Here is a 22,998-nt window from a genome sequence, read left to right as displayed (position 1 = left end):
GTTACACCATTTTATACTCCCACCAGCAGTGTACAAGGGTTCCAATTTCTCTGCATCCTCACCAAGACTTGTTATTACCTTTCTGATTATAGCCATCCTGGTGGGTATGAGTGGTATCTCACTGTGATTTTGATTTGCATTTCCCTGGTGCCAAATGGTGTTGAGCATATTTTCGTTTTCATTTGACACTGGCATAATTTGCAGAAATATCTATTCAAATCCTTTGCTAATTTCTGAAATTGGAGTATTTGACTATTGAGTTATAAGAGTTCTTGATATATATTTTTTATATTATGTAGTTAACATACAATGTTATATTAGTTTCAGGTGTACAATACAGTGATTCAATAATTCTATACATTACTCAGTGCTCATCAAAATAAGCGTAATCCTCTTCATCTATTTCATCCCCCTCCCCCGTAACCAGCAGTTTGTTTTCTATATTTAAGAGTCCGGTTTTTTGTCTCTTTTTTCCTTTGCTCATTTGTTTTGTCTCTTAAATTCCATATATGAGTGAAATCATATGGTATTGTTTTTCTCTGATTGACTTATTTCACATAGCACTATACCCTCTAGGTCCATCCATGTTGTTGCAAAAGGCAAGATTTCATTCTTTTTTTTTTTTTTTATGGCTGAGTAATATCCTGTTGTGTATATATATCACATCTTCTTTATCCATTCATCTATTTAAAAAAAAAAAGATTTATTTATTTGAGAGAGAGAAGAGGTGGGAGGAAGGGCACAGGGAGAGGGAGAGAAAACCTTACACAGACTCCATGCTGAGCATGGAGGCCGAGGCAGGGCTCCATCTCATGACCCTGAGATCATGACCTGAGCCAAAAACCAAGAGTCAGAGGTTTTGGTTTTTTTCTTGTTGTTGTTTTTTAAGGTTTTATTTATTCATGAGAGACACACAGAGAGAGGCAGAGACAGGCAGAGGGAGAAGCAGGCTCCATGCAGGGAGCCTGATGTGGGACTCAATCCCGGGACTCCAGGATCAGGCCCTGAGCCAAAGGCAGACGATCAACCACTTAGCCATCCACCCAGGTGTCCCAAGAGTCAGAGGTTTTAACTGACTGTGCCACTCAGTGCTCTTACCCACTCATCTATTGGTGGACAGTTGGGCTGCTTCCATAATCTTGCTATTGTAAATAATGCTACAATAAACATAGATGTGCACATATCCTTTAGAATTAGTGTTTTCACATTTTTTAGGTAAATATCCAGTAGTGGAATTACTGGATCATATGCTAATTGTTTTTCGTATTTTGAGGTGGCTGCACCAATTTGCTTTTCTGCCAACAGTGCATGATGGTTCCTTTTTTTCCAGATCCTTTCTGATACTTGTTGTTTCTTGTTGTTTTGATTTTAGCCATTCTGACCAGTGAGAGGTGGTATCTCATCGTGGTTTTTTGATTTGCATTTCTCTGATGATGAACAACCTTGAGCATCTTTTCACGTGACTGTTGATCATCTGGATGTCTTCTTTGGAGAAATGTCTATTTATGTCCATTTTTAAAATGGATTATTTGGGGTTTTTTGCATTGAGCTGTGTAAATTCATTATATATTTTGGATACTAACCTCTTAATCAGATAAGTTGTTTGCAATATCTTCTTCCATTCAGTGGCTATCTTTTTGTTTTGTTGATTGTTTCCTTTGCTGTGCAATAGCTTTTTATTTTGATGTGGTCTAAATAGTTTATTTTTGCTTTTGTTTCCCTTGCCTTAGGAGACTTATCTAGAAAAACACTGCCAGAGCTGATACCAGAGAAATTACTGCCTGTGTTCTCTTCCAGGATTTTTATGGCTTCAGGTCTCACATTTAGGTTCTTTACTCCATTTTGAGCTTATTTTTGTGTATGGTGAAAGAAAGTGGTCCAGTTTCAATCTTTTGCATATCACTATCAAGTTTCCTTACCACTGCTTGAAGAAACTTTTTCCCATTGCATATTCCTGCTGCCCCCTTTGTCAGATTAATTGACCATTTAATTGAGGGCTTATTTCTGGGCTCTCTGTTCTATTGCTTTGTGTCTATTTTTAATGCCAGTATCACACTGTTTTGATTACTATAGTTTCATAGTATCTTGAAATCTGGGATTGTGATATCTCAGGTTTTGTTCTTCTTTTTCAAGACTGCTTTGCCTATTCAAGGTCTTTTGTAGTTCGACACAAATTTTTTTTTTTTTTTTTAGATTTTATTTATGTATTCATGAGAGACGCACACAGAGAGAGAGAGAGAGAGAGAGAGAGAGAGGGGCAGAGACACAGGCGAGGGAGAAGCAGGCTCTATGCAGGGAGCCCGAGGTGGGACTCGATCCCGGGACTCCAGGATCATGCCCTAGGCAGAAGGCAGGCGCTAAACCACTGAGCCATCCAGGTGTCCCAAGGTACTGGATTCTTAAATCAAAATATTTATCCCCCTTTTTATGTATTTATACAAATATTTAGGCAAAAAAAGGTCACAAGTTGCAACAGTGGCCAGATCTGCTTTAATTAGCTAAAGCTGTGATTCCACAACTTGTCTGTACTTTAGAATCACCTATGGATCTTTAAAAAATTCCAAAAGTGGGATGCCTAGGTGGCTCAGCGGTTTAGCGCCTGCCTTTGGCATGATCCTGGAGTCCCGGGATCGAGTCCCACATCGGGCTCCCTGCATTGAGCCTGCTTCTCCCTCTGCCTGTGTCTCTGCCTCTCTCTCTGTCTCTCTCATGAATAAATAAAACATTTTTAAAAAATTAAAAATTCAAAAACCCAAGTCATAGCCCCAGGCCAATTAAGTCACAATAGAGTGAAGAGTAGGGAAGGAAGGGAGACAAAGGCATTGATAATTTGCCAAGTTCCACAGGTAAGTCCAATGTGAAGAGAAGTTTGGAAAATCACTAAGCTAGAGTTTTTATCTGACTGAATAATGTTAAAATTCATTCTTGGCAACAGAGACAGACAAAAGGGAAAACAAAACAAAACCCAAACTCTACGCATTTGCCTTTCTCTGAGTCAGATTGCAAGGTACCATTCCCCCCACCTCCAATGTTATGAATTCTGAATACATAAGAAAGAGGGCCAGATAATTATTTTTCTTCTTGGGTTTATTCATGCCTCCATTCCCCTCCAGAATCATAGACAACTAAGATATTCACTTTTAATCTTTTCTCAGTGCTTCTCATGAAACCAATAAAGAATTTTACCATATTATATATATTCAACATAACTTAAAAAGACAAAGCTCACTTGCTTTATTAAGAAACTGGTTTTCTAATAAGAGGATCTTATTTAATTCCATTGCCCTCAGTCCAATTCACATGTCAAATGTAGCTTACCAAACTAAAATGCCCCACAGACATTAAAATGATTAAAGATCAGAGATTAAAATGCCTTCTTTTTTAAAAAGTAAATTCTATTTCTAGCTAATTAAATCCTTTTCTTTTTTTTCCAATACTTTTCTTATAAATTGAAATCTATTTCTTTAATAAAACAAGATTGCATTTGCGTTCTATATAAACAACAGACCTGTTTAAGAACTCTCTGACCACTCTCAGAAAAGATAATAGACGTTCAGTAGGACCCCTCTCCATTCCATCCAGGACCTAGACAGAAAGGGAAAAGGGCAAAGAGGAAGAAGAGAAACATCAGAAGAAAAGACTAAATATGTAAGCCCAATGAACTTGTTTAAAATATATTTTTGTAACTGCCCAAATTCCTATTTTCTACCATTGTTTCTGCTAATTTCACTCTAAAAAGAGTTGTTAAAAGACAAGAGATTATTCATAGCCTTAATCCAGTGGTTTTTAAAAAAGAAAACTTTCATAATCATTAAGAAAGCTTTTTAAAAATACATCAATAGTGGTTATACGAGTGTGTTCATTATCCTTATGATTTGTGCACTTTGCATTGTATGTATTATACTTTAGTTAATATTAAAAAACAAATAAATCTGTCTTGGGCAGTACCCCTAAATGATTCTAATGAATGAAGTATGTAGCAGAAACAGTCCCACAGAGGTTACATGATTTGCCCTAGATTATGTATGTTAGCTACAGACTAAGTCTTTCTTGTCATTTTCCTACTCTTTTGTTGTAAAACTATAAATGTTCTGATGGTAATATGCTTTTTAATTTAACATTTACTCTTCTACTTACACTCTGAAAAAATTTTCATCACAAATGACAATGCAAAAACCAAACAAGCAAATAGAAAATATAGATGTCTTGGTTCGCAACCATGCACTATCACAGCTGCTGCACCATCCACAAAAGAAGTTAAATAAAGCCTAATGCCCATGCAATGATTTCCTAACTGCAGAATCTGTTTTTAATAATGTTTTCAATACAAATGTCAAATGATTACTAGTAAAATTAACTGAGTATATCTTGAGAACAGACTAGCGTTATTTTATTAAAATGAAACACAGGGTAACAGAATGGAAAGAAAGCGAGGCTAAGCATAGCAGAGTACATGTGCCTCAAGTTCTAGTTGTAACTTCCCATACAGTTGGTATGACTGTGGGCAGGATAATTTCTCTTTGGACCTAAGATTTCTAAATTATAAAATGAGAGGATGGATCACTAAGCTAGAGCTAAACAGGATCTTGAGTTCCTCCTGTTTAAGAAAACTCAAGGACTATTTACCAAGAAATTTAATTATTCTATCTGCTTTCCCTTTAAACAACGAATATCTCCATTCAAATGTTTGAAATAGATTTGTAATGGGAGTTGGGGGGTGGGCAAAATGGGTGAAAGGGAGTGGGAGGTAGGCACAGGCTTCCAGTTATGGAATAAATAAGTCATGGGGATGAAAGGTACAGCATAAGGAATATAATCAGTGGTATTATAATAGAGTTTTATAGTGACAGATAACAGGTACACTTGTGGTGAACATAGCACAACTTACAGAGTTATCAAATCACTATAGTAGACACCTGAAACTAATGTCACATTGAATGTCAACTATACTTTAAATAAACAAACAGCTTTGTAAAATAAGAATCCCAGAATTCTTCTGGAATCTGTCTCATAAACACAAGCATATCTTCAGCTTGTGCGAAGTGATTTGTTGTCTGGGTGCAAACCTTTCCTTCTGACAGAAGGTTAGTAATAGAGGTGCCTGGCTGTCTCAGTCAGTAGAGCATGTGACTCTTGATCTTGGGGTTTTAAGTACAAACCTCATGTTGGGTGTAGAGATTACTTAAAAATAAAATCTTAGGGGTGCCTGGATGGCTCGGTCAGTTAAGCATCTGCCTTCAGCTCGGGTCATGATCTCTAGGTCCTGGGATCGAGCCCCACAGTGGGCTCTCTGCTCACTGACGAGTTGGCTTCTTCTCCCTCTGTGATCTCTCTTGCTCTCACTCAAATAAATAAATAAAATCTTAAAAACAAATCTTAAAAAGGGCAGCTAGGAATAATATTCTCACTGTTACCAAAGAGACTGTTTTTTTTTTTTTCCAAAGAGACTGTTTTGCATGGATTTTTTTTTAACTTTATATTTTGAAATCATTTCAATCACTCTGGGCTTTTTGGCTAAGATCAAGTGAAATCATTTCAAACTTATAGACCATGAGTTATTATTTTTTTTGAGTTATTATTTTTTGAAAGATTTTATTTTTAAGTAATCTCTATACCCAACATGTGGGATTTGAACTCACAACCCCAAGATCCAGAGTCACATGGTCCACCAACTGAGCCAGCCAGCCACTCCCATGAGTTATTTTTTAAATAGAAAATATGTGCAGAGAAGTCCCTCATAATTTCTAATCCAGAATTTGAATACTTTCAATGGATGCATTTGTTCAACTACCCTTGACTACTTATTATATATCAGGCAGGATAGGTAGATACTTTCCTGTTTCTGAAGTTACTATATAAGAAACAAAATTTTGTAGAATGAGAAATTTTAAATAACATTTATATGAATGCCTAAATCTGGATATTACACTTGTAGTACTTACAATAAGTGGCCTGTTAACCACATAGCCTTAAATGTTTCAGGATAATGTATAAGGCATTCATAAAGTGTCTGAATAAACAGTTAAACGTGAACTGCCAAAATGATTTGCCATAGCACAACTAAAGAGCCAATCTCATCCTTCCTACATCTCATGAATTTCTTTTTTTTTTTTTTTTTAATGAATTTCTTATAAAACTACTACATGCTTCTTGTTTCCAAGTTCAGGGCTCTCAAGGGAAAATTTATGCAAACTTCCAATCAAATCATAGAAACTTAGTACCCTGAAAGAATCCACAAAATGCCTGTCAAATACATTGTCATTACTGTATTGACAACTGGTTGGTTTTTTTTTTTTTTAAGGATTTTTATTTATTTATTCATGAGAGACAGAGAAAGAGAGAGAGAGGCACAGACACAGGCAGAAGCAGGCTCCATGCAGGGAGCCCAACGCGGGACCCGATTCAGGGACTCCATGATCACACCCTGGGCGGAAGGCGGCGCTAAAACACTGAGCCACGGGGGCTGCCCAACACTGGCATTTCAATACAGTAATGACCACTGGTTTGTTCCTGGTAGGAATACTGGACATTTAAGGGATTAGGGAATATTAACATTATTTTTTAAACTTCAATTCTGACATTTTAGTATAAGAAACAAAAGATAAATCCGTGAAATATGAAATTTCAGATTCCTAGAACTACTCTTCCTAACACAAATATAGTTAATTTAACTGAGCAGAATATAAACCAACAAAATAAGTCAGAGACTTGAAGAGATTTTCCCCATATTGTTAGATGCCATAAGTGGTGCCTTTCAGCCTACAGACTATTTTGAATTTTACCTGATCACATCTGTCTGTTGGCTTGGACAGTACACAATCTTCCTTCATTCTTTCCATTAGTCAGATGTTTAAGAAAGATATGGAAAGACTGAAGAGAGTTCTGAGAAAAATCATGGAAAAGAGGTGATTTTGAAGAAAAGTTTGAAAGAAAATGAAGAGTGACATAATTACTAATCTGAAATCCATGGAGAGGCCTCTGAATAGAGATCTTAAAGAGCTAATGTATAAATAAAATCCTCAAAGTGTGCTGTTGTGGTGTTTTGGCTAGTGCTGTTTTTTACATAAGAGGAATTTCCTGACTATTCTGGTAAAGTTACTGGCATAGGCAAATGAGGGAGGCTGGGTGTGTTAAATCATCAACCATCTGTTTTGATTTGGAGTGTCTACTTATTCATGATGACCTGATCAGAGAATCTCCCTAAAGCTTGAATTAGCTATCCAAAGCTTGAATCAGTTACCCACCATATTGCAAAATTCTGCAGTGCCATCCTGTTCCCATATAGTAACCACTCAGCAACATTTGAATGTCCTAGATCTACCATCTAAGGGCCCTAACAAACTACTCTGGCTTCATCTCCCCACAACTCTTCAACACACCAACAAAACAGACTTATCACCATTTCATGTTTGCTTTCCTATGTCCATCAAGCCCTTGGTTCCTCTCTCCTTAACTCATTGCAATCTTACCCTTCTACTTATTTAATAAATTTTAATTTAATGCCTCTGTAGCACCTCTGTATCATGCCAACTGCTACAAGTTAAACTGTATCCCACAAAAAGATTTATTAAAGTCCTAACCTCTAGGATCATAGAATATAACCTGATTTGGAAATAGGATCACTGCAGATATAATTAGTTAATATGAGGTCAGAGTGGAGTAGAGTAGGCCCTTAATCCAATGACTAGTGTCTTTTTTTTTAAAGATTTTATTTATTTATTTATTTATTTATTTATTTATTTATTTGACAGAGAGAGCACAAGCAGGGGGAGCAGCAGGCAGAGGGAGAGGGAGAAGTAGGCTCCCTGCTGAGCAGATAGCCAATATGGGGCCGATCCCAGGACCCTGGAATCATGACCTGAGCTGAAGGCAGATGCTTAACCAACTGAGCCACCCAGATGCCCCTGACTGGTTCTTTATAAGAGGGAAATTTGGACACAGAGACATGGAGAGTATTGTGATGATATAGCTGCAAATCAAGGAACACCAACTGGGGAACCTGGGTGGCTCAGTCAGTTAGGCAACTGACTTTAGCTCAGATCATGATCTCCTGGGGTCCTGGGACTGAGCCCCAGCACTTGTCCCTCTGCCCCTCCCCCACCCAACTCGTTCTCTCTCTCTCTCTCTGTCTCTCTCAAATAAATGAAAATCTTAAAAAAAAAAAAAAAAAAAAAAGAAAGAAAAGAAAAGAAAACAAAAAAAAAAACCAAACACCAAGAACTGATGGAAGCCAGGAAGATGCAAGGAAGGATTCCACCCTAAGTCCCAGAGAAAACATGGCTCTAATGACACCTTAACTTCAGGTTCTAGTGTCAAGAACCAAAAGAGAATAAATCTTTGTTGTTTTAAGCCACCCAGCTTATGGTAGTTTGTTACAGCAGCCCTAGGAAATATACCACCTTTTCTATAAAGTCTTCTCTGATCTTCCAATTGGTAGTAGTACTCTCTCCCTCTCCTGAATTTCCATAGAATTTCCATAGCACTTATAGTCTCATTTAAAACATTTATGCTCCCCCTCCTTTTATATGTTCACATCACTTTCCCAGATGAATTAGTTTCCTGGAAGGCAGAAACTGATTATTCACCAACTGGATATACCTCTTAACACTGGTAGGCAGTCAATATATACTATCACAATCACATTTTCCTCCACACTTAATTATTCTGATTACAATGCTTCTGAGTCATTTCCACACACACTAAAGAGTTGAACATAATCTAAAAGAACTCAGCTGAAGGCTCATCTTTTTTAGGAAAATGCCAGATTCAGATTTATATCAATTATATCAATATATTTTACATGGATATGTGCATATACGTATATGCAAATACTGCTATTAATATTCACAATGGGAAAGAATATTTAACAAGTCCATTATTTGGGTTTATTGATCGGTCTCTTATTAAGTCTAGCCAGATGCTGGTTTACCTAAAATCTTCTTACTTATATTTGCATTTGATGGTAAATCACAATGTCTTTGATTTCTCTAAGTGTTTGAACTTTTTAAGTCTGTATTTTATAGAAGGAACACAGTCTTACTTTCATATACTATTTAAAATTATGACCAGGGACTTAACCTAATGAACAATTCTCCTATGTAAAATCCAAAATAGGAATCTGACTCACAAATTTGCAACTATTTTTTCCTGTGAGAAACTGCTGTTGTCTGGTCTTTAGAAAATATACACAAACGGTACTATAGAACTAATATCCAACAGGTTCAATTTTTTTTTTAAGATTTTATTTATTCATGAGAGACACAGAGAGAGAGAGCGGCAGAGACACAGGCAGAGGGAGAAGCAAGCTCCATGCAGGGAGCCTGACGTGGGACTCGATCCCAGGACTCCAGGATCATACCCCGGGCTGGGGCTAAACCACTAAGCCACTGGGGCTGCCCCAACAGGTTCAATATTGGTAAAGGTGCCAGTTAATGGGAGCTTTTGTTGCTTTTTTGTGTGCATTGGATTGGGGGGGAGGGGTGGTGGTGGTTGTAGCTGGTTAATGTTAAATACAAACCTAAATATTTATCTTTATTTTTAAATTTTTATTATCTTTTAAAGATTTTGTTTATATATTCATGACGGACACAGAGAGAGAGAGGCAAAGACAAAGGCCGAGGGAGAAGCAGGCTCCAAGCAAGGAGCCCGATGCAGGATTTGATCCTGGGACCCCAGGATCACACCCTGGGCCAAAGGCAGGTGCTAAACCACTGAGCCACCCAGGCGGCCCCCTAAATATCTATTTAAAGTATGAATGCAGGACGCCTGGGTGGCTCCGTGGTTGAGCATCTGCCTTAGACTCGGCGTGATCCTGGTCCTATCCAGGATCAAGTCCTGCACTGGGCTCCCTGCCGCGAGCCTGCTTCTCCCTCTGCCTGTGTCTCTGCCTCTCTGTGTCTCTCATGAATAAATAAACAAAATCTTTAAAAAAAAAATAAAGTATGAATACCCTCTGAATTTGGTGATAATGTTAACAAAGATTTTTCACCCCAGCTTTATTGAGATATAATCAACTTATAGCATTGTGTTCAAATGTCAATGAGATTGATACACATATACACTGCAAAATTACCACAATAAAGTTAGTTAACACATCCATCACTTCACATGATTACCTTTTTTTTTCCAGTGTGGCAAGAACATTTAAGATCTACTCTCTCACAACTTTCAAGTATATAATACATTATTGTTAACTATACCCACCATGCTGTACCCTAGATCCTCAGAATTTACTCATCTTAAAACGAAGTTTATATGCCTTGACCAACATATCTCCATTTCCCCTACCCACAGGCCATGGCAACCACCATCCTCTCTGTTTCTATGAGCTTAGCTTTGTAACTGACATAGTTAATATTAACTCATTAATAGACTACAATTCTTCACAAGTTAAAGATGTGGTTCTGGGAACCCTGGGCAGGCGCAGTGGTTTAGCGCCTGCCTTTGGCCCAGGGCGCGATCCTGGAGACCCGGGATCGAATCCCACGTCCGGCTCCCGGTGCATGGAGCCTGCTTCTCCCTCTGCCTGTGTCTCTGCCTCTGTCTATGTCTATCATAAATAAATGAATAAATAAACAAACAAACAAATAAATATTTAAATAAATATTTAAACAAACAAACAAACAAATAAATACTGTTTGGCAAATGAATGAATTCCTGTTTTTCCTTTGTCTCACCCAACCCAGCTCCACATAACAATTAAAAAGATCTCTTCTGGGATCCCTGGATGGCTCAGCGGTTTAGCGCCCGCCTTCAGCCCAGGGCATGATCCTGAAGTCCCGGGATCAAATCCCACATCAGGCTCCCTGCATGGAGCCTGCTTCTCCCTCTGCCTGTGTCTCTGCCCCTCTCTCTCTGTGTCTCTCATGAATAAATAAATAAAATGTAAAAAAAAAAAAAAAAGGATCTCTTCTATAATGTTTCATAAAAGCTAGCCAGCTAGTTTTCTTTTCTACCATCAATGTGGTAATTTCTAATGTACCCAGCACACAGTAGATGCCTATTCAGTGATTTGAAATTAATTTCATCTCATCTTTTAATTTCAATTATCATTTTATTCATTATGATTAAGAATGGCTCATCCTTAGAAAAAGACTTTGGTTTTTACCTGCCCACAAACTCATCTGTCAATTTCTGACCATTCTGACCCTTACCCCAACATATCATTTACTGGTTCAGGAAACATAATATTTAAAACCTCAGTGAAGTACGAACTAGAAAATCAAATGCCTACAGGGCAGTAAAGGTAAATGAACAAAATAAGGGAGAAATGAAGACTGCAGGGGACTAGAAAACAAACACACATCATATCTAAAAGCTTTAGCTTTTACTCCGTTGCTATGAGAGAATATGAGTTTGCTATGAGAGAATATGAGTTTATTCACACATCTTTCAAATTTTCAAGGTAAGTCAGAAATCTGTGTAAATTTGAGCCAAACAGAACATGTTGGCAGGTGAAATCCAATCACAGACTCCTGGTTTGCATCCTGTTACAGAAGTTCTCTGCAAAAGAAGTGATGGGGTGAGAGAAGTTCCATCCCAGCAAAGTCTGAGGTAGCAGCTAAAACTGCAGCAACTAAAAGCATCTCCTATAACACTCAGCCTACCTCTCAACCATTCTGTTTTGACCTTAAAACCAAATTAATTAAACAGACAATTGTGTTGAGTACATTGAGCCCCTACTCTGAGCCAGGTGCTGGAAATCAGAAATGAACAACAGTGCTAAATATCAGCTAACATTATTGAGCATTTCCTAGGTGTCACACCATTCCACGTTACCTGAATTAACTCACTTAATCCTCACCACCCTATGAGATAAATACTATTTATTATCCTTATTTTTAAAAGCTGTTGAAACTTGGGACATCTGGCTGGCTCAGTAGGTAGAACATGAGACTCTTGATCTTGCAGTGGTGAATTCAAGTCCCACGTTGGGCTGACTGGCTAACTATCTAGCTACATACATATATACATATATTCATATATACATACAACACATAAGAGCTAAAGAAACTGAGGCACAAAGAAGTTACCCAACCTGTCCAAGGTCACACAATAAGCAAGCAACAGAGCTAGAATTAGGACCTTAGACTCCACCAAAACACACAATTTGAAAACAAAGTGTCATTCAATAAATGGTGCTGGGATAATTGGGTATACATTCGAGAAAAAATGAAACTGGACCCTACCTCACATCACACATCAACAGTCAATTCCAGATAGATTAGAGATCTAAACATCAAAGACAAAGTAGTGGAGATTCAAGAAGATAGCATAAAGAACAATTCCGAAATTTGGGGGGAGGAAAGATTGATAGATTTGTGAAAATTCACAACTTCTTTTAACAAAAGAAAAAGAGATTTTAAAAATTGGCAACAAACTCAGAAATTATATCTGTAATACACATAACCAACAAAGGTTACTAATCAGAAAATATAAGGAAATCTTTTGAAAAATACAACTCAAAAGAAAAATGGCACAACAAGCCTCAGCATGGTCTAAGCTGTGAAAACCTGTCACTACCACAGTTGCCACACAGCAGACCCCAGAACAGACCTTGGCATCACTGACCAATATAAAATATTGAGGGATCTATGTCATACTGCAGATACACAGGAACATAGGGGACCCAGCCAGAAGGACAAAGCCAAGATGGTTATTCTCCATTATATGGGAACTAGATGGCAAACCAGAAGTTGAACATCCAGTCTTCAAATGCTGATCAGATTGGCAAGCATCTTTAGTAAAAATCCAGACAGTAAATATTTTCAGCTTTGTGAACTATATCTTCCCTGTGAAACTACTCAACTCTGCCATTGGTAGGGTGAAAGCAGCTAAAGGCAATACATAAATAACTGTGCTTGTGTTGCAATAGAACTTTATTTACCTGAATAGGTGGTGGGCCAAATCTGACATGGCCCATAGTTTCTTGACCCTGATATGGATGGTTGTGATTTTCCTACATTCTAGGAATACTTTCCCTGCTTTTATGTCTGCTGACACTTACCTCTGATTTCCTTAAGCAAAAACTACACCACACTTGATAGCTTCACAATGGTTTCCCAATTACTCTACCCCAAAAAACTTCTCCCTTAATATCTGTGAAAACTGTTGCTTCATTTTCCTTTCACCCTCTTTATAACCTCTTTGACAGCCATCATCCCAAACCAAAAATCTAAAATATTCCTTTTCTTTTACCATGTGCAATGGCAATTATCAATACCTGAAAATTCTAACTTTGTTCAAAGCTCACAGCCTCTGCCTTGACTAGGCCCTTGTTATTTCTTCCGTGCTCTCCAATCCACTCTCCATTCAAAGAACATCCATTGGGATCCCTGGGTGGCGCAGCGGTTTAGCGCCTGCCTTTGGCCCAGGGCGCGATCCTGGAGACCCGGGATCAAATCCCACGTCGGGCTTCCGGTATATGGAGCCTGCTTCTCCCTCTGCCTGTGTGCCTCTCTCTCTCTCTCTCTGTGTGACTATCATAAATGAATAATAGAAAAAAAATTAAAAAAACAAAAACAAAGAACATCCATTTATCACCTAAAACTAAACCAAATCACATACTCTACTCCTTGGAATCCATGAATGCTTCCCTATCAGCTAAAGATTCAGTCCAAACTTCTTTTTTTTTTTTTTTTTTATTTATGATAGTCACAGAGAGAGAGAGAGAGGCAGAGACACAGGCAGAGGGAGAAGCAGGCTCCATGCACCGGGAGCCCGACGTGGGATTCGATCCCGGGTCTCCAGGATCGCGCCCTGGGCCAAAGGCAGGCACCAAACCGCTGCGCCACCCAGGGATCCCCAGTCCAAACTTCTTAGCAAAGTCCTTTTGCTAAGAAGAAGCCAGGTTCCAAAGAAACGTTCATCTCATCTCTGACCACTTTTCTTTTTTTTTTTTTTTTTTAATTTTTTATTTATTTATGATAGTCACAGAGAGAGAGAGAGAGGCAGAGACACAGGCGGAGGGAGAAGCAGGCTCCATTCACCGGGAGCCTGATGTGGGATTCGATTCCGGGTCTCCAGGATCGCGCCCTGGGCCAAAGGCAGGCGCCAAACCGCTGCGCCACCCAGGGATCCCTCTGACCACTTTTCTACACGTATATTATGCTCTAGCCACAATTGAACTATATTCCCTGAATGTGCATGCCTTTACCTGGAAAGCTCTTTTCTCCCAACTCTATCTGGCAAACTCCTTCACCTTTCAGGATCACCCCTTCACAAAACCTTCCCTGACTCCTTGAGCTGAGACATTGCCCACCTCTATGTTTTTACAACCTTTGACACTGCTTTGGCATTCACCATTTTGAACTATCATTGTTTATATGTTCATTTCTCTCATAAGATTGAATATCTAAAGTGAAGAGACCCTTCCTTAAAGATCTTTGAATCCTTAGAGCCTGGCATAATGCTTAGAATATCTTAGTGCACAGTAAATGTCTGCTGAATAGAAGATATGCCTGGTGGTAGGAGTAGGGTTTCTTAACCTGGGGTTCACAGATGGGAATCCACAGACAGAATTCAGAGGGGTCTGTGAACTTGGATAGGAAAAAAACCCCACCTATTTATTTTCACTAACCTCTAACGGAAAGTTACCATTTTCTTCAAATATAAATTGTAGGCAACAAACCACTCTAATATTAGCAGTCTCTGTGACAGTAACTGTGTCACAGTTACCACAGATATCTTTACATTATATTACAATTGTTGCTGATATCTCAAAATATTATTTATGTTCACCATGTGTTAAAATTGTAATTATCGGGGGATCCCTGGGTGGCAGAGCGGTTTAGCGCCTGCCTTTGGCCCAGGGCGTGATCCTGGGGACCCGGGATCGAGTCCCACGTCGGGCTCCCGATGCATGGAGCCTGCTTCTCCCTCTGCCTGTGTCTCTGCCTCTCTCTCTCTGTGTGCCTATCATAAATAAAATTTTTAAAAAAATTGTAATTATCACACCCATCACTAGATCTGATTTCTTAATGTATTAATAAAGTATATCTATATCACTATTTTATAATTTGTGTATTTTGGTATTTCAATATAATGGTTTTCTCTATAATACAATGTATTTTGTTTTACTCAATTAAAAATATTATTCTGAGAGAGGTTATTATCATACTGAGCAGCTTTACTAGATGGCAGAGGGGTCTACTGCACAAAGTCAGGCCTTCTTGCATTAGAAAGATCCAGAATAGGGATGCTTGGGTAGCTCAGTTGATTAACCCTCTGTCTGCAGCACAGGTCATGATCTCGCAATTCCAGCATGGATCCCTACATTAGGCTCCCTGCTCAGCGGGGAGTCTGCTTCTCCTTCTGCCCCTCACCCCACTCTCATGAGCACCTGCGCACTCTCTCTCAAAATAAATAAATTAAAAAAAAAAATCCAGAACAAATGAATCTTGATGCTGTGTGTGTGTGTGTGTGGGGGGGGGTATATATATACACACATATATAGTATAAACGCACTGGATATATATTGAAAATCTTACTTGCTATGTACATTTTCATAACGTTTTTGTTGAAAATCCTTTTTGATTTTATGGGAGCCTGTAACTACTATTTCATAATATTTCATAGTTTCCCTCAGAATTCTTCCATAACCCATATGAACTCTGAACTCTTCTCTATCTTGATCAAACTTCAATTAAAGTTTGATCAAGATAGAAATCTTGGGTGTGTACCATTGTTCACTGTTATCTTTTTCACTTTTCGGTGTCCCTTTGCTGTAAACCCCTAGAACAGAAGGAGCATTTCTTAAAACTCTAAAAAGTTAGAAGTCAAAAGGGTTCTGAAGATAACTTCTTTGCACAAATGCAGGTAGGCTGGAAATGGTCAAATAGCTGGTTACCAGTACTTTTTTTGTATTCCTCTTCAGTCTTTCTACTGACAAACTAATTACCAAAACAAAAACAGAGTAACCGTTCTTTGATATTTGCTGCTATAGCTCTCCTTAACAATTTTCTCAGAGCTAACAAATTCCACTAAGGCGGTGGACCTCCAGAGCCAGGAACTTGTGAGATCTTGAGGAGTCTACTTTATCTTGCTCAGCTAAAATCCCTACACGTTCTGAAGTTGTTCTATGATCTCTAAGAGCCTTGTAGTTTTCACTCACACATTCATTTTTCTACACCATTCTTACTGGCTTCAAAAAAAGCCTTTGTGATGACCTCCCCAGGTGACCCTGCTCTTAAAACAGTGGGCTGTCCCCTTCCTGGGAAGACACCTTGGGTCACCGCCCACAAACAGCCCGGTCCCTCCTTTTAAAGACACACACAAACTCCCTAAGTTGATGGAGGTTCTTTCTTCATGCCAACCAGTTCCACCCTATGCTGGCCAGCTCCTGCACCCGAACCGCTGTCTCCCTTTTCTCTCTTCTCATCAGTCTTCCTATTTTCCATTGCTCTTCCTAATTGGGAGTGGAACATGCTAGGGGAACATATGTCCTCAGTCTCTTGGGAGTTGGACGATTTGCAATTCGGCCCCGCGACTCAGAGAACCGCTCCAATCTCATACTCGCGCCTGTATCCAAAGGGCCCCCGTTTCTAATATTTCTAATCACAGCCTCCCCCCTCCACCCTCCGCGCCTCCACAAAGAACTGTCCCGGCTCTGACAGCCTGAGCGTGGACCCCACGCCCCTTTGGGTCCTGCCGGCCCCGAGGTCCTGAACGTGAATAGCCTGACTAAACTCCGGTCCTGGCCTCCAGCCTCAAGGACCCCGGCCCCAGTTCCGTTTGGACTCAGTGTCCCTTCTCGACCCCGAGCCACGACCCCACGTTCGGCTCCCGCCAGTTCCTCTGGCCTGGAGCGCCACCCCGTGCAGACCCCGGCCGGCCCTGCACTTCCTCAACGCCCTAGACCCCGCGTCGCGCACCCTCCCCAACCCCGGCCGGCCCCCGCTCCCCCCAGCACCCCCGCCCGCAGGCCCGGGGCCCGCTCCCCAACATGGCGACGGGGACACGAGCGCGGCGGGCGGGGCGGCTCCGGGCCGGGCCCGCACGGGAGCCGTGTTCCACTGCCGGCCGGCGCCATTTTCCCGCGCCGGGCCCGGGCGGCGCCTCCTTCCCGTGGAGCCAGCGGGACCGGGACCCCAGACGCCCGGCGGGCCCACCCCTTACGGGCCCGCGTCGCCGTCACCTCACCTGAGCGCGGCCCCAGCCCTCCCGGGCGGGCCTCGGAGCACCGGCCCGGGCCGTGCGCGCCCGCCGCCCTCCGTGTGTCCGTCAGTCCGTCCTCGCGTGCGTCCGTCTGTCCGGCCGTCGGCGCCCGGCCGCCCGCAGCCCGACCCGGCAGGGCCTCAGGGAGCCGGCGGGGAGGGGGATGGGCCGGACCGGGCTGGGGAGGGAGGGGGAGGGAGGGAGAGAGGGTGGGAGCGCGGGCGGGGGCGGGGCGGGCGGGGGCGGGCCCTGGTCACGTGGCCAAACGTCCCCGAGAGCGCGAGGCGGAGCGCGCGCCCGCTTACTTGCGTGCAGAGCTTGGTGCCCGGGTCGGGAGAGTTTCTGTCTCCTGGAGCCTTAATATCATCAGTGGCTCTTGGCTCCATTTCAGAGTAGTGCACAGCCTTATAGGAGCCCCCTGGCTGAGTGTGCTTGGGCAAGTCAGCGCTCCAAGCCTCAGTTTACATATCTGAAATAAGGGGATAATAATAGTGCTTGCAAAGAGGAAATGAAGACAAGGAAAGCACTTGGCACAATGCCTGACGCATAGTGTCCAATAACGTTAATGGTGATGAAGATAACCTTTAGCCTTTATTATTTGCCTATAAGTCCCTCTCTGCTTTTTCCCATCACCATCATGCTAGTAAGCTCAGTAGGTGCAAGAGAATGTGGCTCCTTCCCTCTCCAAATGTCCAGCACTGGAATTGATGTGTGTATGTGTGTCGTACAGGCCTGGATTCAGAACTGGCTTTCACTCTTGATAGCTATGTGACTTTCTTTGCCTCTGAATCTCGGCTTATTCATCTGTGAAATGGGAGCTAAGAGTCTGTCATGAGCATCACAGAAGAGAGAAGATGAGCCGGTGGGTTGTAAACAACTGGTCAGGCATACTGATCTCATCTCAGAAAAGGAGCCTGGAGTCCTTTCATTCCATTGAGCACACACTGTGGGCTTGAACTGGTGCAATAGTGATCCAAGGCCTTTTCACATCTTCCCTGGCTCCCCTTTAATCTTTTCTCCACCCTGCTGTCAGAGTAATGTTTCTAAGTCAGAAATTTTATCATGTCTCCCCTCTATTTAAAACTATTTGGTGGTCCATATTGCTCTTAAGATAAAGGCCAAATAGATGTCTTACTGTTGCCCTTGCCACATCTCCAGACTTATCTTAGGGAGCTCTTCTTTTCTCTCTCGGCTGTGATTACAGTGATCTTCACACATTATACTTTCTTCCTTCTCAGGACCCTTGAACGTGCTGATCCTTGTGCCTGAAATACTCTCCTTACTTTGATAACTCATCAGCCTTCAGATCCCAGCTCAAACATCACTACCTCAAGGTCTCCTTCCCTGACCATTCCCCAGACAGTTTCTTTCGTCCTCAATAAGACACACTAGGTTATTTATTCCTTGTCTTCACCATTAGACTGTGGACTCCATAAGGAGGGAGACTTTATCCATCTTGTTTACTACCATTTCCTCAGCATATAGCACAGTGCCTGACACAGGAGGTGCTAATAAATATTTGCTGTATTTGTGCATCCTGGACACTATGCTAGGTGATGGAGGGCAAAGAAAAAGAGAAGCACAGATTGCCGCAAGAAGGCGTCTTAGGCCCTTGAGCCTAGGAAATTATTACCAAAAGGACTTACGAGATCCTGGAAAAGGGATGCCTGAGTGGCTCAGTGGTTGAGTGTCTGCCTTCAGCTCAGGGTGTGATCCTGGAATCCAGGATTGCGTCCTGCATGGGGCTCCCTGCTTGGAGTCTGCTTCTCCCTCTGCCTATGTCTCTCTCTCTCTCTCTCTCTCTCTGTATCTCCCATGAATAAATAAAATCTTTTTTAAAATCCTGGAAAAAAAGTTTTTTAAGCTTTTTCTTTTGACTTTTAAAAAGTGAGGTATAATTTACATACAGCAAAATGCAAACATCTTAAGTATATATATAATAAATTTTTACCTGTGTTCTTGCATTGCCACCACCCAAATCAAGAACTATCAACCCAGAAAGTTCCTTTTTATCTCCTCCTATATGTCCCCTCTCAGTCAAGACCTGCTCTCCCAGAGGCATCACTGTTTTGATTTCTAGCACCTTAGATCAAGTTTGACAATTCTTGCATATAAACATATATGCAAATATTCTTTTATGTTAGCCTAGAAATCTGACATACCCAAAGAGTGACTCTTTGGATAATGATAAAATTAATTAGTTACTTGATTAACGAATTAATCCAAAAGACTTCATGAGAAACAAGTTAGATAAAGCTCCTGCCAAAAGCCAGCCTAAAGACAAATGACATCATCCACAAACCTCCAAGTTTCACAACAATTTCTAGAGGTAAAGCTCTGAAAGATTTGAGGAACTCAACAACAACATCAACAAAAATCCAATTTAAAAATGGGCAAAGGAGTTGAATAGACATTTCTCCAAAGAAGACATACAAATGGTCTATAAGCACGGGAAGACATCCCATTTCACCAGTGATTAGGGCAAATCAAAACCACAAGACCATTTTACACCCAGTAGAATTGCCATTATAAAAGAAACACACACACACACACACACACACACACACACATACACACCAGAAAATTTCAAGTGAAGATATGGAAAAATTGGAACACTTATGCATTGCTGGTGTGAATGTAAATGATGCAGCAGCTGTGGAAAACAATTTGGAGGTTCCTCAAAAGTTAAACACAGAATTACCATTGATTCAGCAATTCCACTTCTGGATATTTACCCCCCCCCCCAAAAAAAAAGTACAAGCAGAGACTTGAGCAGATTTTGTACACTCATGTTCATAGCAGCATTATTCACCAGAGCCAAAAAGTAGAAGCAACCCAAATGTCTATCAGATGAATGATAAACAAAATGTGGTATATACAACATACAATGGAATATCATTCAGCCTTAAAAAGGAAGGAAATTTTGACGTATGCTACATAATAGATGAACCTTGAAGACTTTTGCTAGGTGAAATAAACTAGTCACAAAAAGAAAGACGTTATATGATTCCTCTTCTAGGAGGTTTCTAGGTGGTCAAATTCATGGAGACAGAAAGAATAATGTAGAATTGAAAGAACAGAAAAGAAAGAATTGTCAAGGGCTAGCAGGAAAGGGAAATGGAGAGTCACTTTTTAACGGGTACAGAGTTTCAATTGGGGAAGATGAAAGAGTTCTAAAGTTGGAAGATGGTGATGGTTGCACAACAATGAATGTATCTAATGCTACAAAGCTGTACACTTAAAAATAGTTAAAATGGTGAAATTAGTTATGTGTTTTATGACAATGAAAAAAGAGAAACACCACAAACATGCCAGAACCTGAGCCACCATCTTCATCTTTAATTTGTTACCCGTGTCCTTAAGCTGAGGGTCATAAGTTTTTCTGGGATTAGCGAGGATGCAAGGAGGTAGGATCCAGAGACCCACTTGGGCACCTACACATCCTGTAAGTGAAAATAGCAGAAGCATAGGCAACATAAATATTTGAAGTATTCACTGCAAGAGCTTAAGCTCATTTGAACTAACATGTGAAAGCAAAAGTTCAATAAATGCTAATCAATGGGTTTATATCAAAGAACAATTGATTTGCTTTTTCTTTACCCAAGTCTGAATCCAGAACTTTGCCTACAGGAAGTCAGCAAAGGGACAGAAACAGGCCATGAACTGGCACTAACTATAGCATAGATCACAAGTTTGGGCTCTGAAATCAAAATACTCAAATTCAGTTTTTAGCTCTGCCATTTATTAGCTAAGTGAGCTTAGGAAAATTCAACCTTCTTGCTATACAGGTCAAGAAACCGGGACCAAAAGGAGAAAAATGACTTTTCGAACAGGGGCCAAAGAATTTTCCCCTTTGTTTCTTAAATCTTAGATGGTTTTTTTTTTTTCTTAGATGGTTTTTATTTTGTTTTGTGTCCCTAATAGACTGTAAGCTCCCCCAAAGAAACTATTTTTGTAATATCATCACTTGTAATATAAATGAACTTTTTTGTGCTTCATCCGTAAGATATGGGTGGGTAATAAGGGCATCTTACAGATAAAGAATAGAAGTTTAATGAATTAATATATATTAAATGTTTAGAAGAGTACCGGGCACTTTTGATAGCTTCAGCAATGCCAGGTTCCCAGAGGCCTCCAAAAAGGGTATAAGGCTGTTTCACAGAATGTTTTGAGCAAGAAAAGCAATTCTAAGATAACCAGGATTGTTCTGGATTCAGACTTGGGTAAAGAAAAAGCAAATCAATTGTTCTTTGATATAAACCCATTGATTAGCATTTATTGAACTTTTGCTTTCACATGTTAGTTCAAATGAGCTTAAGCTCTTGCAGTGAATACTTCAACCATGTCTTTAAGAACAATATCACAGGAATAAAAAGAAAGAACAAAACCATCTAAAAAGTGTCAATGTTCTACTCTCTGTGGGGTTCATGACAGCCGTACCAAACAACAAGTTTACCACATTTAGTTGGGTAAGTTGTGTCTTGCAAGAAAGAGGACATCACATCTAAGCGGGTACTCTTCACTGGTAAACACTGTAATTTAGAACTTTATTGTGATAATTTTACCAGTAGATGGCAGTAAAATGCCCTGTTATTACAAAATCAGCTCAATTTCAGAAGACAGGAAACAAAGGTGCCCTAAAGAGGAGTCACTTCTACTTTGTATAAAGGCTTTATCTGGGCAAGCAATATCTTGTATTAGGAAAAAAAGATTGAGAAATAGAAATAGAGCAATAAATACACAATTGAAAAAAATCGAAGAGTATTAAGAAGTGACAAAAGAGAGAGAGAAAGAAAGAAATATTCTTAGGATTTAAAAACCTGTTTTCAAAAATATTCTGAAATTTTAAGCCATTTTATTAGTGTATAACATAAAGACATAAAAATTCACAGGTCCTAAGTGAAAATCCTGATGAATTTTCAAAAGTGAACACTTATCTACCCAACACCTAAATCGAAAAATAGAAAGAACATTGGCAGCTCCACAAATGTCCCTTAGTGCTCCTTTTTCAAAAGTCATTACTCATGCCCCTGAAGGTAAACAATATTCTGATTTCTTACTCCATAGATTAGGCATGCCAGGTGTTAAACTTTATATAAATGGAACCACATAGAGTGTATTCTTTTTTTTTTTTAATTTTTATTTATTTATGATAGTCACACAGAGAGAGAGAGGCAGAGACATAGGCAGAGGGAGAAGCAGGCTCCATGTACCAGGAGCCCACGTGGGATTCGATTCGATCCCGGGTCTCCAGGATCTTGCCCTGAGCCAAAGGCAGGCGCCAAACCGCTGCGCCACCCAGGGATCCCACATAGAGTGTATTCTTTTGAGTCTGGCTTCCTTTGCTAAATTTTATGTTTCTGAGATTCATCTATATTGTTACATAATAGTTGTAGTTTGTACTTTTCATAGCTGCATAACATTTTATTATTTGAATATATCACAATTTATCCATTCTACTGATGGTGACTTTCCACTTTAGACCAATATTTTAAAGTGCTACAATGAGTGTTCTTGTATGTCTTTAGATGAACATTTGTACAATTTTCTACTGGATATATTGTAGGACTAGGATTGGTAGGTCATAGAATTTGTATGTGTTCAGCTCTAGTAGATATTGCCAAACCTTGCGTTTTTTTTTTTTTAAGATTATTTATTTATTTGAGAGATAGAGAGAACACACAAGCAGAGGGAGAGGCAGAGGGAGAGGGCGAAGCAGGCTGAGCAGGGAGCTTGACTCAGCCCATCCCAGGACCCTGCAATCCCGACCTGAGCTGAAGGCAGATGCCCAACTCACTGAGCCACCCAGGAGCCCCCAAATCCTGTCTTTTAAAAACAGCTTTA

The 22,998-nt window shown here is 40.2% G+C and overlaps 1 protein-coding gene across 15 annotated transcripts in view; it reads right to left on the bottom strand.

Moving 5' to 3' along the window:
• Positions 1 to 17,296, bottom strand: part of NCOA6 (nuclear receptor coactivator 6) — an 85,571-nt gene extending 68,275 nt beyond the window's left edge. For 8 of the 15 annotated variants that reach the window (XM_072736049.1, XM_072736054.1, XM_072736064.1 and 5 more), the window contains exons 1-2: positions 17,140 to 17,281; positions 3,509 to 3,585 (exon numbers count right to left, since the gene is read on the bottom strand). The gene's annotated coding sequence lies outside the window, so the exon portion shown is untranslated. Of the gene's footprint in view, positions 1 to 3,508; positions 3,586 to 17,139 lie in introns of all 15 variants that reach the window. The other 7 variants (XM_072736052.1, XM_072736055.1, XM_072736057.1 and 4 more) reach the window with 3 other exon arrangements.
• Between the last annotated feature and the right edge of the window lie 5,702 nt (positions 17,297 to 22,998).

The sequence above is a fragment of the Vulpes vulpes genome, chromosome 14 (genome assembly GCF_048418805.1).
Source record: "Vulpes vulpes isolate BD-2025 chromosome 14, VulVul3, whole genome shotgun sequence".
Lineage (NCBI taxonomy): Eukaryota > Metazoa > Chordata > Mammalia > Carnivora > Canidae > Vulpes > Vulpes vulpes.
This window is presented reverse-complemented; position numbering and strand designations above follow the sequence as displayed.